Source organism: Phyllobates terribilis, unplaced genomic scaffold, assembly GCF_046119375.1.
Source record: "Phyllobates terribilis strain yellow unplaced genomic scaffold, ASM4611937v1 Scaffold_170__1_contigs__length_4071412, whole genome shotgun sequence".
Classification (NCBI taxonomy): Eukaryota; Metazoa; Chordata; class Amphibia; order Anura; family Dendrobatidae; genus Phyllobates; species Phyllobates terribilis.
The window spans coordinates 594,072-607,300 of NW_027362930.1; the positions used below are offsets into that span (position 1 = coordinate 594,072).

Genomic DNA, 13,229 nt, shown 5'->3' on the forward strand with positions numbered 1-13,229 from the left:
CCCACTCACTAGAGCACAAAAAACCCACCCCATCACTTTTCAATTCATTCCCACCAGAAAAAACCATGTTACCCTTCCATATTCCACGTAAATATTCATAGCTCATTTTCCTTTCTAAATTACATTCTTGTAAAAAAATAAAATCGCATTTCTCATTATTCAAAAAATCATATAATGCAGTGCGTTTGTATAAATTGTTCAACCCCTGAACATTCAGGGATACAACAGTAATCATCTTCTAGTAATAGGCCCAGGGCTAATCCCTCCGCCCTCATCTACCAAAGGTGATTTCACATCCACAATTAAGGATTCTTGATCAGAAGAACTTGAGGGAGATACATCCCCAAACAAAGAAGACGCGTCACCACGAGATTTTTTCCCACCCAAGTCCTCCATGATCTCCTGTTGCTCTTCTTCCCATGTACTCCTTTTCAAAGATTTTGAACTTAAGTCCATATTTTCCTGGGCACAAGGAATCCCTGACGACATCTCTGATAATACCGCCAGAGCAGCAACTGTATCCACAATACCTTGTTGCCCCTCCTTTTCCTCTTCCAATGTTCCTTCCTCTCTTCCATCTTCTTTCCTCTCTCCTTCTTTCTTTTTATCTTCTTTCTTCTTGTCTTCCTTCTTCTTGTCTTCCTTCTTCTTTTCTTCCTTCTTCTTTACTTCCTTCTTCTTTTCTTCCTTCTTCCTTTCTTCTTTCTTCTTTTCTTCAGCTTTCTTCCTCTCTTCTCTTTTTTCTCTATTACTTAGAGGTGCCAGAACCTCTACTTCCTGCACCACATTAGAAGAACTTTCTGATCCTCCATCCTCCATCTGCCCACCATCCCCTTGTTTATCTTCAGCATCAGCCTCAGATGTTTGCCTGGCTTGCATTGGGCACTCTCTCGCCTGATGAACCGGGCCAGAACATACTTCACAAGGGGCGCAATTTTCATCCATATGGCCATATTTCCGACATCGTTTACAATATGGTGGCATATTAGAAAAAAACAAAAAGCCTCTATCTCTATTTATGAACACGACTGGTGGGGGTCTTAAGACACCCCCCTCCACTGACGGGTCCTTTTTAAAAACGACCTGATACAGTCTCTTGCCGTTCCAGGCCCCAAAACCAGTCGTACAACGTTTTTTCATAATTAATACGGAGCAAAACCTTCTTAAGTATGAAGTCACTTGCTCATCAGATATGAAAGGGTTATACATATGTATTGTTAGCATCCTTTGATCAAATTGAAAGCGAGGCGTGGCTGAAATTCCTTCCAATACCTCACTATGCTCACAGGCTGCAGCATATCTAAAACTGGAAAAAACCCTCTCACATACACCAGCACCTCTCAAAGTCACATCGTGTACTCCTCTGTTAGAAAATGACTGAACACAAAAGTACTCATCCTTGCTGATATGCAAGATAGGAGTAAAGACTTTCCTGTACAAAAAGTCCAAGTTTTTAACTTGCCTAAATTCCACACTCACCACAAACCGGATGGTGTCCTTCATGTAGGCATCGTCCTGATCCAAATTCATCTCCATTTCCACACAGAGAAAATTCAAAAGAAAGCCCGATGACGTCCAAAAATAACAGCACCAGACTCGATCCCTTCTGTTCAGCAGCGTCCAGAACTCCAGTCCTGAAGAAATCCTCCTCCACGATCCAGAATTCCTTCCACGCCGAAAGGTACGAGAAACACCTTCCTTCCTTCCCAATAGCAGCAGTTCCAATCGGAAAAGGCCGAGAAAGAATTCCAGTGATCACGAACCTGCCTCCTGACACCAATCACAAGGATCGTGCCAAAAGGCCGAGAAGCGATAACCAGAATTGGTTTCAAACTACGGAGCCACCCAAGGATCCTGAAAAGTCCATTTGTGGAGATGAGCTCCTGGACTCCCGTTAAGAAGACATGTTGTCAACCTCTAGATCCCTTACATGCCTGCACTTTTCGGCTTGCTGCTGCTGCAATCCACGCGTTTTAGATCTGCATAACTCCACCTCTTTAAACACAGCACCTTCACCCCCTGCTGTTCCCACCCGCCTCAACACCGTTGGAAGGGAGGAGAACCAATTAAGGCGGGGGGTGGGGTGGAACGAGCAGCTGTCTACCCTTAGCAGGAGGGCTCCTGATTACATACCTCTCCTGCTGCTGCTGCTGCTGGCTGTCCAGCAGCAGACTGAAGGTGGCTGCTGCTGTGCACAGGTATATAAAGGCTCAGAGCCTATTATGACACGCGCAGCCAGCGTTCCATTGCCACATTCCATCTACTGCAGGCAGGATACCTGGCTGGCTGAATGTCGCTGAGAAGCTCACAGAAACCGCCATAAGCAACAGTTAACAGAATGCCACAGACTAATCAACCAAACTTTTTGGGTTGGGTTCTCTTTTATAGTCTGCAGGCATTAAATGAAAGAAGTCAGTGTTCCAGCAGAGGGAGACAACGTTTCAGAAAAGGCATTGTAGCAAACCAAAAAAGAAATTTTAAGCGCAGCAGAGTAACCAGCGCACATACCTGTTAGCTCAGGTGAGTTTAAAAGGCTGCTGTTGATAACAAGGGCATTTGCTAAATAGATGGTGTGTGTGCAACAATATACTGAAAGGTCAATTATATTGTGCAGCTTATCTCACCACCTGTAGTTATTTAGGTGAAAGCTCCTAAATGCTTGCCTAATATGTCTGTTTATCCAAAAGGAAGTAAAAAGGGAGAGCTAGAAAGATAGCATTGCATCACATTACATGGCAATGCAATGCACAGTTGCTGAAGTTGAACCAAAATGAGCTTGTAATCTGGCTTCTGCAACTTTGAACATGAAAAATCCAATGAGGAGAAGAAAAGCAAAGCCAAAGAGTCCATCCCAAAATCCGACAAAGAAGCAAAATGAACAAAAAACATTGAATTCAATTCTTTCTGATTTTAGAAACTGCATTAAAGAAGGGGTGCACCGGTCCTGGAGATACTGCAATACCAGGTCAATGCGTGGAGTGGACAGAGCAAGCTCTTTTTCCATCTCCCTGTTCTAAAAATCCATTTAATATATGGTCCCCAGATAGGGGACGTATCAGATATTAAACTGATAAGAACAGATACTACACTTGATCTTAGCCAAAAGGCCGAGAAGCGATAACCAGAATTGGTTTCAAACTACGGAGCCACCCAAGGATCCTGAAAAGTCCATTTGTGGAGATGAGCTCCTGGACTCCCGTTAAGAAGACATGTTGTCAACCTCTAGATCCCTTACATGCCTGCACTTTTCGGCTTGCTGCTGCTGCAATCCACGCGTTTTAGATCTGCATAACTCCACCTCTTTAAACACAGCACCTTCACCCCCTGCTGTTCCCACCCGCCTCAACACCGTTGGAAGGGAGGAGAACCAATTAAGGCGGGGGGTGGGGTGGAACGAGCAGCTGTCTACCCTTAGCAGGAGGGCTCCTGATTACATACCTCTCCTGCTGCTGCTGCTGCTGGCTGTCCAGCAGCAGACTGAAGGTGGCTGCTGCTGTGCACAGGTATATAAAGGCTCAGAGCCTATTATGACACGCGCAGCCAGCGTTCCATTGCCACATTCCATCTACTGCAGGCAGGATACCTGGCTGGCTGAATGTCGCTGAGAAGCTCACAGAGACCGCCATAAGCAACAGTTTAACAGAATGCCACAGACTAATCAACCAAACTTTTTGGGTTGGGTTCTCTTTTATAGTCTGCAGGCATTAAATGAAAGAAGTCAGTGTTCCAGCAGAAGGAGACAACGTTTCAGAAAAGGCATTGTAGCAAACCAAAAAAGAAATTTTAAGCGCAGCAGAGTAACCAGCGCACATACCTGTTAGCTCAGGTGAGTTTAAAAGGCTGCTGTTGATAACAAGGGCATTTGCTAAATAGATGGTGTGTGTGCAACAATATACTGAAAGGTCAATTATATTGTGCAGCTTATCTCACCACCTGTAGTTATTTAGGTGAAAGCTCCAAAATGCTTGCCTAATATGTCTGTTTATCCAAAAGGAAGTAAAAAGGGAGAGCTAGAAAGATAGCATTGCATCACATTACATGGCAATGCAATGCACAGTTGCTGAAGTTGAACCAAAATGAGCTTGTAATCTGGCTTCTGCAACTTTGAACATGAAAAATCCAATGAGGAGAAGAAAAGCAAAGCCAAAGAGTCCATCCCAAAATCCGACAAAGAAGCAAAATGAACAAAAAACATTGAATTCAATTCTTTCTGATTTTAGAAACTGCATTAAAGAAGGGGTGCACCGGTCCTGGAGATACTGCAATACCAGGTCAATGCGTGGAGTGGACAGAGCAAGCTCTTTTTCCATCTCCCTGTTCTAAAAATCCATTTAATATATGGTCCCCAGATAGGGGACGTATCAGATATTAAACTGATAAGAACAGATTTTTTTTTTTTTTTTTTTTTTTTTTCTTTTCTACTCAGATCTTTAAGTCCACCATCACAAGTCATCATGTTAAAATGGTTTCAAACTTAAAAGTTTCCTCATTGTAGATAGCAAACTGGATCTTTTTTTTTTTTTTCCCTTTTTTTGTTGTTGTAAATTTACAGCTTATATTATTTTCCATATTCCAGTTTATTTTCGTTTTAACTTTAGAATTTCCATTTTTTACAGGGGGGTACATATGGTGCAACAAGAACATCACAAGGTAAGTACATTCCAATCTTTTTGCTTCCAAATTTCATTAGCTTTTTTATCACCAAACAACACCTTATCTCTCCAGAAATATAAAAACATATAACTTAGGCATAACTTAATACATTCTTGTACCGATACTTCCTTATGTTTAAAAATCAAAATATTCCGAGTTTTCCAAAGCGCCATTTTCACACAAGATAAAATTATCCATACAACCTTGAACACTTCATCCTTGACACCCAACCCGTAAAAAATCCTATTAAAATCTAGAAAATTAACACCACTTAGAGCTTTAACTAAATTACTAATCTTTCTCCATACTAATTGCGCATAACAACAGTTCCAAAAAATGTGCATAGCTGTTTCGCTAGCAGCACATTTACGTCTTGGGCATTTTTCAAACCGTACCAATCCTCTTCTATATTGGAAATCTCGAGTTGGCAGACAGTCTTTAATACTACACCATATTAAGTCCTTGTGTTCATTAGTCAAACACTTAAAATTTGCATTAATCCAAATTTTATCTACAACATTATCGGAAAATCGCTCTACCGGACTAGCTATCACCCTGCTTTCTAAGACTTTTAAAATGTTCTTATGATTTCCAAGTATTTTAAGATCCATATTCATTAATTTAAAATCCCTCAGAATTCTTTCTAAAATAATATAATTCCCAGATGGCATAAACTTATATGGCCGATCCAAATGCATTTGTAACCATTTGTATTTCCTAATAAAAAAACCCAAATTGTATGTTAAAAAGGTTTTCAGCCTAGAAACTGGTCCTAATAAAGTGCATATGCAATTAGCTAAATACTTGGCATAAATGAAGGTTCTGATGTCTGGGAAGCCTTTCCCTCCTTTCCCTTTAATTTTGTACAACTCTTCCCTTTTTACCCTTTCCATTTTTGACTTCCATAGGAAATTAAAACATAACTTAATTATCTTTTTCATTACATTAATAGGAGGTATAAAAACAGTTGAAATGTATAAAATTATCGGAAGTAAGACCTGCTTTATTATCAAGATTTTGCCTTCCATTGTTAAACTTCTCAAGTTCCAAAAATCAATCTTTTTCCTTACCCTTTCAAGCAGGGACTCCCAATTCCTCACATTCCCACATGTCTCTGTAAAAAATACCCCTAAAACTTTAATTTCCATTACTCTCATCAGCATGCAATCCGAATTTAAAAGAAATTTACCCATAGTTAAAACACCTGATTTTTCTAAATTTATTTTAAAACCAGATGCTCCACCAAACCACACAACTGTCCTTAAAACTCTATGAAGACTCTTAATGTCCCGCACTAAAACTGACACATCATCCATATAAGCTAAAACCTTCACTTGGTCATTCCTACTGCCAGGAATAAAAAAGCCATTAATAACTTTATCTTTCCTAAAAGCAGTTAAAAGGGGTTCTATTGCACAAATGAAAAGTATAGGCGACAGGGGGCACCCCTGCTTAACCCCACAATTAATATTAATATTTTCCGATAAAAAACCATTAATAGAAATCTTACTAAAACATAACTTATACAGACATTTAATACGTTCAATAAAAACACCAGGACATCCTATTTTTTTTAAAACGGCAAATAAAAACTCATGAGCAACCCTATCATATGCCTTCTCAAAATCAAGGGAAACAAGGGCCAAGTCCTGCTTCCTATCAGCCACATCCCATATTATATCTCTCAGTAAGATTAGCGTGTCGGTAATCTTACGATTCGGGACTGCACAAGACTGATCCACCTCAATAACCGACCCTATCACACTCTTTAATCTATTGGCCAATAGTTTTGCATATACTTTATAGTCTGTATTTAGCAGCGTAATAGGCCTCCAATTTTTAATCAGTTCTTTTCCTCCTTTTTTATATAATAAAACAATAAGGCCTTCTGCCCATGACTTGGGAATATTAAAAGAGGACTCCACTTCTGAAAACAACTCATAAAAATCTTCCCCTATAATATCCCACACAACCCTGTAAAACTCCACAGGGAGGCCATCCACACCTGGTGTCTTCTGATTTTGTAAAGTGCAAATAGTATTAAATATCTCCTCCTTAGTAAACTCCCTAGATAAAAGTAATTTTTCTTCCTCACTAAGAGCTTTATCCAGAACCTCTAAAAAATGGTTTTTCAATGATTCATCAATCTTTTTTCGAGAAAACAGATCATCATAAAATATTTTGGCCTGCAATGCTTTCCCTTCTGGGCTCACCTCACCCTCTAAGACCTCAATAAAATCCTTTTTTCCACATATTTTTTTAAAGAAAAACTTAGTGCATTTCTCATCCTCATCCAGGACCTTTACCCTAGAGTTGAAGATGATTTCTTTTCCCTTCTCTTTTAGTGCATTCTGAATTTTCTCCTTTACCTCACTAATACTGCTGTCCATATTAACTCCATTGTTTTGAAAATAATAATAACACTGCAAATTAGCATTTAACGCATCATAAAACTGCCTTTTCTCATACGCTTTCCTCTTTCCCAATTTAACAAAGAAGGTTCTGATCTTACCCTTCATAAAATCCCACCAGTCTAAAATACACTTAAAACCCTTTTTGTTAAGTTTTAATTCATTATAAAAAACCTTAAAGTCTTCTTTAAAATTCTCCCCCTGTAATAAAGAAACATTCAGTTTCCAATGCGAAGGTTTTTTCTTACCGCAAGGGTCTATTGCTAAAGTGCATCCCAATAACTTATGATCCGAAAAAGGATTAATACTTGTCTTAAAAGAGGAACATTTAAAAGAATCAGACATAAAAAAGTGATCAATCCTAGACGTAAAACCTCTGTTTGACCACGTAACTTCAAATTCTTTTTTACTACCATCCATAGCCCATGCATCCTTTAAACTGAAGGCAGAAATTATGTTCTTAAGGCAGGTTACCGACCCATCCCGTACATTATTTAACTGGCAGTTAAAATCCCCACCAATTAAAATCGGATCCGCACCTGATAAAAAAAGCTGTAAAATCTCGAATAAATGTAATCTTTGATTTTTCTCAGTATGAGCATAAATATTAAAACAACGCACCCTTTTACCCTCCCTCATTACTTCTACACATAGAATACGACCAGGGTAAATTTCCTCATACTTCACCACCTCCCACTCACTAGAGCACAAAAAACCCACCCCATCACTTTTCAATTCATTCCCACCAGAAAAAACCATGTTACCCTTCCATATTCCACGTAAATATTCATAGCTCATTTTCCTTTCTAAATTACATTCTTGTAAAAAAATAAAATCGCATTTCTCATTATTCAAAAAATCATATAATGCAGTGCGTTTGTATAAATTGTTCAACCCCTGAACATTCAGGGATACAACAGTAATCATCTTCTAGTAATAGGCCCAGGGCTAATCCCTCCGCCCTCATCTACCAAAGGTGATTTCACATCCACAATTAAGGATTCTTGATCAGAAGAACTTGAGGGAGATACATCCCCAAACAAAGAAGACGCGTCACCACGAGATTTTTTCCCACCCAAGTCCTCCATGATCTCCTGTTGCTCTTCTTCCCATGTACTCCTTTTCAAAGATTTTGAACTTAAGTCCATATTTTCCTGGGCACAAGGAATCCCTGACGACATCTCTGATAATACCGCCAGAGCAGCAACTGTATCCACAATACCTTGTTGCCCCTCCTTTTCCTCTTCCAATGTTCCTTCCTCTCTTCCATCTTCTTTCCTCTCTCCTTCTTTCTTTTTATCTTCTTTCTTCTTGTCTTCCTTCTTCTTGTCTTCCTTCTTCTTTTCTTCCTTCTTCTTTACTTCCTTCTTCTTTTCTTCCTTCTTCCTTTCTTCTTTCTTCTTTTCTTCAGCTTTCTTCCTCTCTTCTCTTTTTTCTCTATTACTTAGAGGTGCCAGAACCTCTACTTCCTGCACCACATTAGAAGAACTTTCTGATCCTCCATCCTCCATCTGCCCACCATCCCCTTGTTTATCTTCAGCATCAGCCTCAGATGTTTGCCTGGCTTGCATTGGGCACTCTCTCGCCTGATGAACCGGGCCAGAACATACTTCACAAGGGGCGCAATTTTCATCCATATGGCCATATTTCCGACATCGTTTACAATATGGTGGCATATTAGAAAAAAACAAAAAGCCTCTATCTCTATTTATGAACACGACTGGTGGGGGTCTTAAGACACCCCCCTCCACTGACGGGTCCTTTTTAAAAACGACCTGATACAGTCTCTTGCCGTTCCAGGCCCCAAAACCAGTCGTACAACGTTTTTTCATAATTAATACGGAGCAAAACCTTCTTAAGTATGAAGTCACTTGCTCATCAGATATGAAAGGGTTATACATATGTATTGTTAGCATCCTTTGATCAAATTGAAAGCGAGGCGTGGCTGAAATTCCTTCCAATACCTCACTATGCTCACAGGCTGCAGCATATCTAAAACTGGAAAAAACCCTCTCACATACACCAGCACCTCTCAAAGTCACATCGTGTACTCCTCTGTTAGAAAATGACTGAACACAAAAGTACTCATCCTTGCTGATATGCAAGATAGGAGTAAAGACTTTCCTGTACAAAAAGTCCAAGTTTTTAACTTGCCTAAATTCCACACTCACCACAAACCGGATGGTGTCCTTCATGTAGGCATCGTCCTGATCCAAATTCATCTCCATTTCCACACAGAGAAAATTCAAAAGAAAGCCTGATGACGTCCAAAAATAACAGCACCAGACTCGATCCCTTCTGTTCAGCAGCGTCCAGAACTCCAGTCCTGAAGAAATCCTCCTCCACGATCCAGAATTCCTTCCACGCCGAAAGGTACGAGAAACACCTTCCTTCCTTCCCAATAGCAGCAGTTCCAATCGGAAAAGGCCGAGAAAGAATTCCAGTGATCACGAACCTGCCTCCTGACACCAATCACAAGGATCGTGCCAAAAGGCCGAGAAGCGATAACCAGAATTGGTTTCAAACTACGGAGCCACCCAAGGATCCTGAAAAGTCCATTTGTGGAGATGAGCTCCTGGACTCCCGTTAAGAAGACATGTTGTCAACCTCTAGATCCCTTACATGCCTGCACTTTTCGGCTTGCTGCTGCTGCAATCCACGCGTTTTAGATCTGCATAACTCCACCTCTTTAAACACAGCACCTTCACCCCCTGCTGTTCCCACCCGCCTCAACACCGTTGGAAGGGAGGAGAACCAATTAAGGCGGGGGGTGGGGTGGAACGAGCAGCTGTCTACCCTTAGCAGGAGGGCTCCTGATTACATACCTCTCCTGCTGCTGCTGCTGCTGGCTGTCCAGCAGCAGACTGAAGGTGGCTGCTGCTGTGCACAGGTATATAAAGGCTCAGAGCCTATTATGACACGCGCAGCCAGCGTTCCATTGCCACATTCCATCTACTGCAGGCAGGATACCTGGCTGGCTGAATGTCGCTGAGAAGCTCACAGAAACCGCCATAAGCAACAGTTAACAGAATGCCACAGACTAATCAACCAAACTTTTTGGGTTGGGTTCTCTTTTATAGTCTGCAGGCATTAAATGAAAGAAGTCAGTGTTCCAGCAGAGGGAGACAACGTTTCAGAAAAGGCATTGTAGCAAACCAAAAAAGAAATTTTAAGCGCAGCAGAGTAACCAGCGCACATACCTGTTAGCTCAGGTGAGTTTAAAAGGCTGCTGTTGATAACAAGGGCATTTGCTAAATAGATGGTGTGTGTGCAACAATATACTGAAAGGTCAATTATATTGTGCAGCTTATCTCACCACCTGTAGTTATTTAGGTGAAAGCTCCTAAATGCTTGCCTAATATGTCTGTTTATCCAAAAGGAAGTAAAAAGGGAGAGCTAGAAAGATAGCATTGCATCACATTACATGGCAATGCAATGCACAGTTGCTGAAGTTGAACCAAAATGAGCTTGTAATCTGGCTTCTGCAACTTTGAACATGAAAAATCCAATGAGGAGAAGAAAAGCAAAGCCAAAGAGTCCATCCCAAAATCCGACAAAGAAGCAAAATGAACAAAAAACACTGAATTCAATTCTTTCTGATTTTAGAAACTGCATTAAAGAAGGGGTGCACCGGTCCTGGAGATACTGCAATACCAGGTCAATGCGTGGAGTGGACAGAGCAAGCTCTTTTTCCATCTCCCTGTTCTAAAAATCCATTTAATATATGGTCCCCAGATAGGGGACGTATCAGATATTAAACTGATAAGAACAGATACTACACTTGATCTTAGCCAAAAGGCCGAGAAGCGATAACCAGAATTGGTTTCAAACTACGGAGCCACCCAAGGATCCTGAAAAGTCCATTTGTGGAGATGAGCTCCTGGACTCCCGTTAAGAAGACATGTTGTCAACCTCTAGATCCCTTACATGCCTGCACTTTTCGGCTTGCTGCTGCTGCAATCCACGCGTTTTAGATCTGCATAACTCCACCTCTTTAAACACAGCACCTTCACCCCCTGCTGTTCCCACCCGCCTCAACACCGTTGGAAGGGAGGAGAACCAATTAAGGCGGGGGGTGGGGTGGAACGAGCAGCTGTCTACCCTTAGCAGGAGGGCTCCTGATTACATACCTCTCCTGCTGCTGCTGCTGCTGGCTGTCCAGCAGCAGACTGAAGGTGGCTGCTGCTGTGCACAGGTATATAAAGGCTCAGAGCCTATTATGACACGCGCAGCCAGCGTTCCATTGCCACATTCCATCTACTGCAGGCAGGATACCTGGCTGGCTGAATGTCGCTGAGAAGCTCACAGAGACCGCCATAAGCAACAGTTTAACAGAATGCCACAGACTAATCAACCAAACTTTTTGGGTTGGGTTCTCTTTTATAGTCTGCAGGCATTAAATGAAAGAAGTCAGTGTTCCAGCAGAGGGAGACAACGTTTCAGAAAAGGCATTGTAGCAAACCAAAAAAGAAATTTTAAGCGCAGCAGAGTAACCAGCGCACATACCTGTTAGCTCAGGTGAGTTTAAAAGGCTGCTGTTGATAACAAGGGCATTTGCTAAATAGATGGTGTGTGTGCAACAATATACTGAAAGGTCAATTATATTGTGCAGCTTATCTCACCACCTGTAGTTATTTAGGTGAAAGCTCCAAAATGCTTGCCTAATATGTCTGTTTATCCAAAAGGAAGTAAAAAGGGAGAGCTAGAAAGATAGCATTGCATCACATTACATGGCAATGCAATGCACAGTTGCTGAAGTTGAACCAAAATGAGCTTGTAATCTGGCTTCTGCAACTTTGAACATGAAAAATCCAATGAGGAGAAGAAAAGCAAAGCCAAAGAGTCCATCCCAAAATCCGACAAACAAGCAAAATGAACAAAAAACATTGAATTCAATTCTTTCTGATTTTAGAAACTGCATTAAAGAAGGGGTGCACCGGTCCTGGAGATACTGCAATACCAGGTCAATGCGTGGAGTGGACAGAGCAAGCTCTTTTTCCATCTCCCTGTTCTAAAAATCCATTTAATATATGGTCCCCAGATAGGGGACGTATCAGATATTAAACTGATAAGAACAGATACTACACTTGATCTTAGCCAAAAGGCCGAGAAGCGATAACCAGAATTGGTTTCAAACTACGGAGCCACCCAAGGATCCTGAAAAGTCCATTTGTGGAGATGAGCTCCTGGACTCCCGTTAAGAAGACATGTTGTCAACCTCTAGATCCCTTACATGCCTGCACTTTTCGGCTTGCTGCTGCTGCAATCCACGCGTTTTAGATCTGCATAACTCCACCTCTTTAAACACAGCACCTTCACCCCCTGCTGTTCCCACCCGCCTCAACACCGTTGGAAGGGAGGAGAACCAATTAAGGCGGGGGGTGGGGTGGAACGAGCAGCTGTCTACCCTTAGCAGGAGGGCTCCTGATTACATACCTCTCCTGCTGCTGCTGCTGCTGGCTGTCCAGCAGCAGACTGAAGGTGGCTGCTGCTGTGCACAGGTATATAAAGGCTCAGAGCCTATTATGACACGCGCAGCCAGCGTTCCATTGCCACATTCCATCTACTGCAGGCAGGATACCTGGCTGGCTGAATGTCGCTGAGAAGCTCACAGAGACCGCCATAAGCAACAGTTTAACAGAATGCCACAGACTAATCAACCAAACTTTTTGGGTTGGGTTCTCTTTTATAGTCTGCAGGCATTAAATGAAAGAAGTCAGTGTTCCAGCAGAAGGAGACAACGTTTCAGAAAAGGCATTGTAGCAAACCAAAAAAGAAATTTTAAGCGCAGCAGAGTAACCAGCGCACATACCTGTTAGCTCAGGTGAGTTTAAAAGGCTGCTGTTGATAACAAGGGCATTTGCTAAATAGATGGTGTGTGTGCAACAATATACTGAAAGGTCAATTATATTGTGCAGCTTATCTCACCACCTGTAGTTATTTAGGTGAAAGCTCCAAAATGCTTGCCTAATATGTCTGTTTATCCAAAAGGAAGTAAAAAGGGAGAGCTAGAAAGATAGCATTGCATCACATTACATGGCAATGCAATGCACAGTTGCTGAAGTTGAACCAAAATGAGCTTGTAATCTGGCTTCTGCAACTTTGAACATGAAAAATCCAATGAGGAGAAGAAAAGCAAAGCCAAAGAGTCCATCCCAAAATCTG

The 13,229-nt window shown here is 41.5% G+C and overlaps 3 non-coding genes and 1 pseudogene across 3 annotated transcripts; all 4 read right to left on the reverse strand.

Moving 5' to 3' along the window:
• Positions 1 to 2,928: 2,928 nt before the first annotated feature.
• On the reverse strand, positions 2,929 to 3,119 carry LOC141211922 (U2 spliceosomal RNA). The gene has a single exon (XR_012281744.1). It is a non-coding gene; the product is annotated as a U2 spliceosomal RNA (small nuclear RNA).
• A 1,115-nt stretch (positions 3,120 to 4,234) lies between these two features.
• On the reverse strand, positions 4,235 to 4,469 carry LOC141211773 (U2 spliceosomal RNA; annotated as a pseudogene).
• A 6,215-nt stretch (positions 4,470 to 10,684) lies between these two features.
• On the reverse strand, positions 10,685 to 10,875 carry LOC141211923 (U2 spliceosomal RNA). The gene has a single exon (XR_012281745.1). It is a non-coding gene; the product is annotated as a U2 spliceosomal RNA (small nuclear RNA).
• A 1,115-nt stretch (positions 10,876 to 11,990) lies between these two features.
• Positions 11,991 to 12,181, reverse strand: LOC141211925 (U2 spliceosomal RNA). The gene has a single exon (XR_012281747.1). It is a non-coding gene; the product is annotated as a U2 spliceosomal RNA (small nuclear RNA).
• Between the last annotated feature and the right edge of the window lie 1,048 nt (positions 12,182 to 13,229).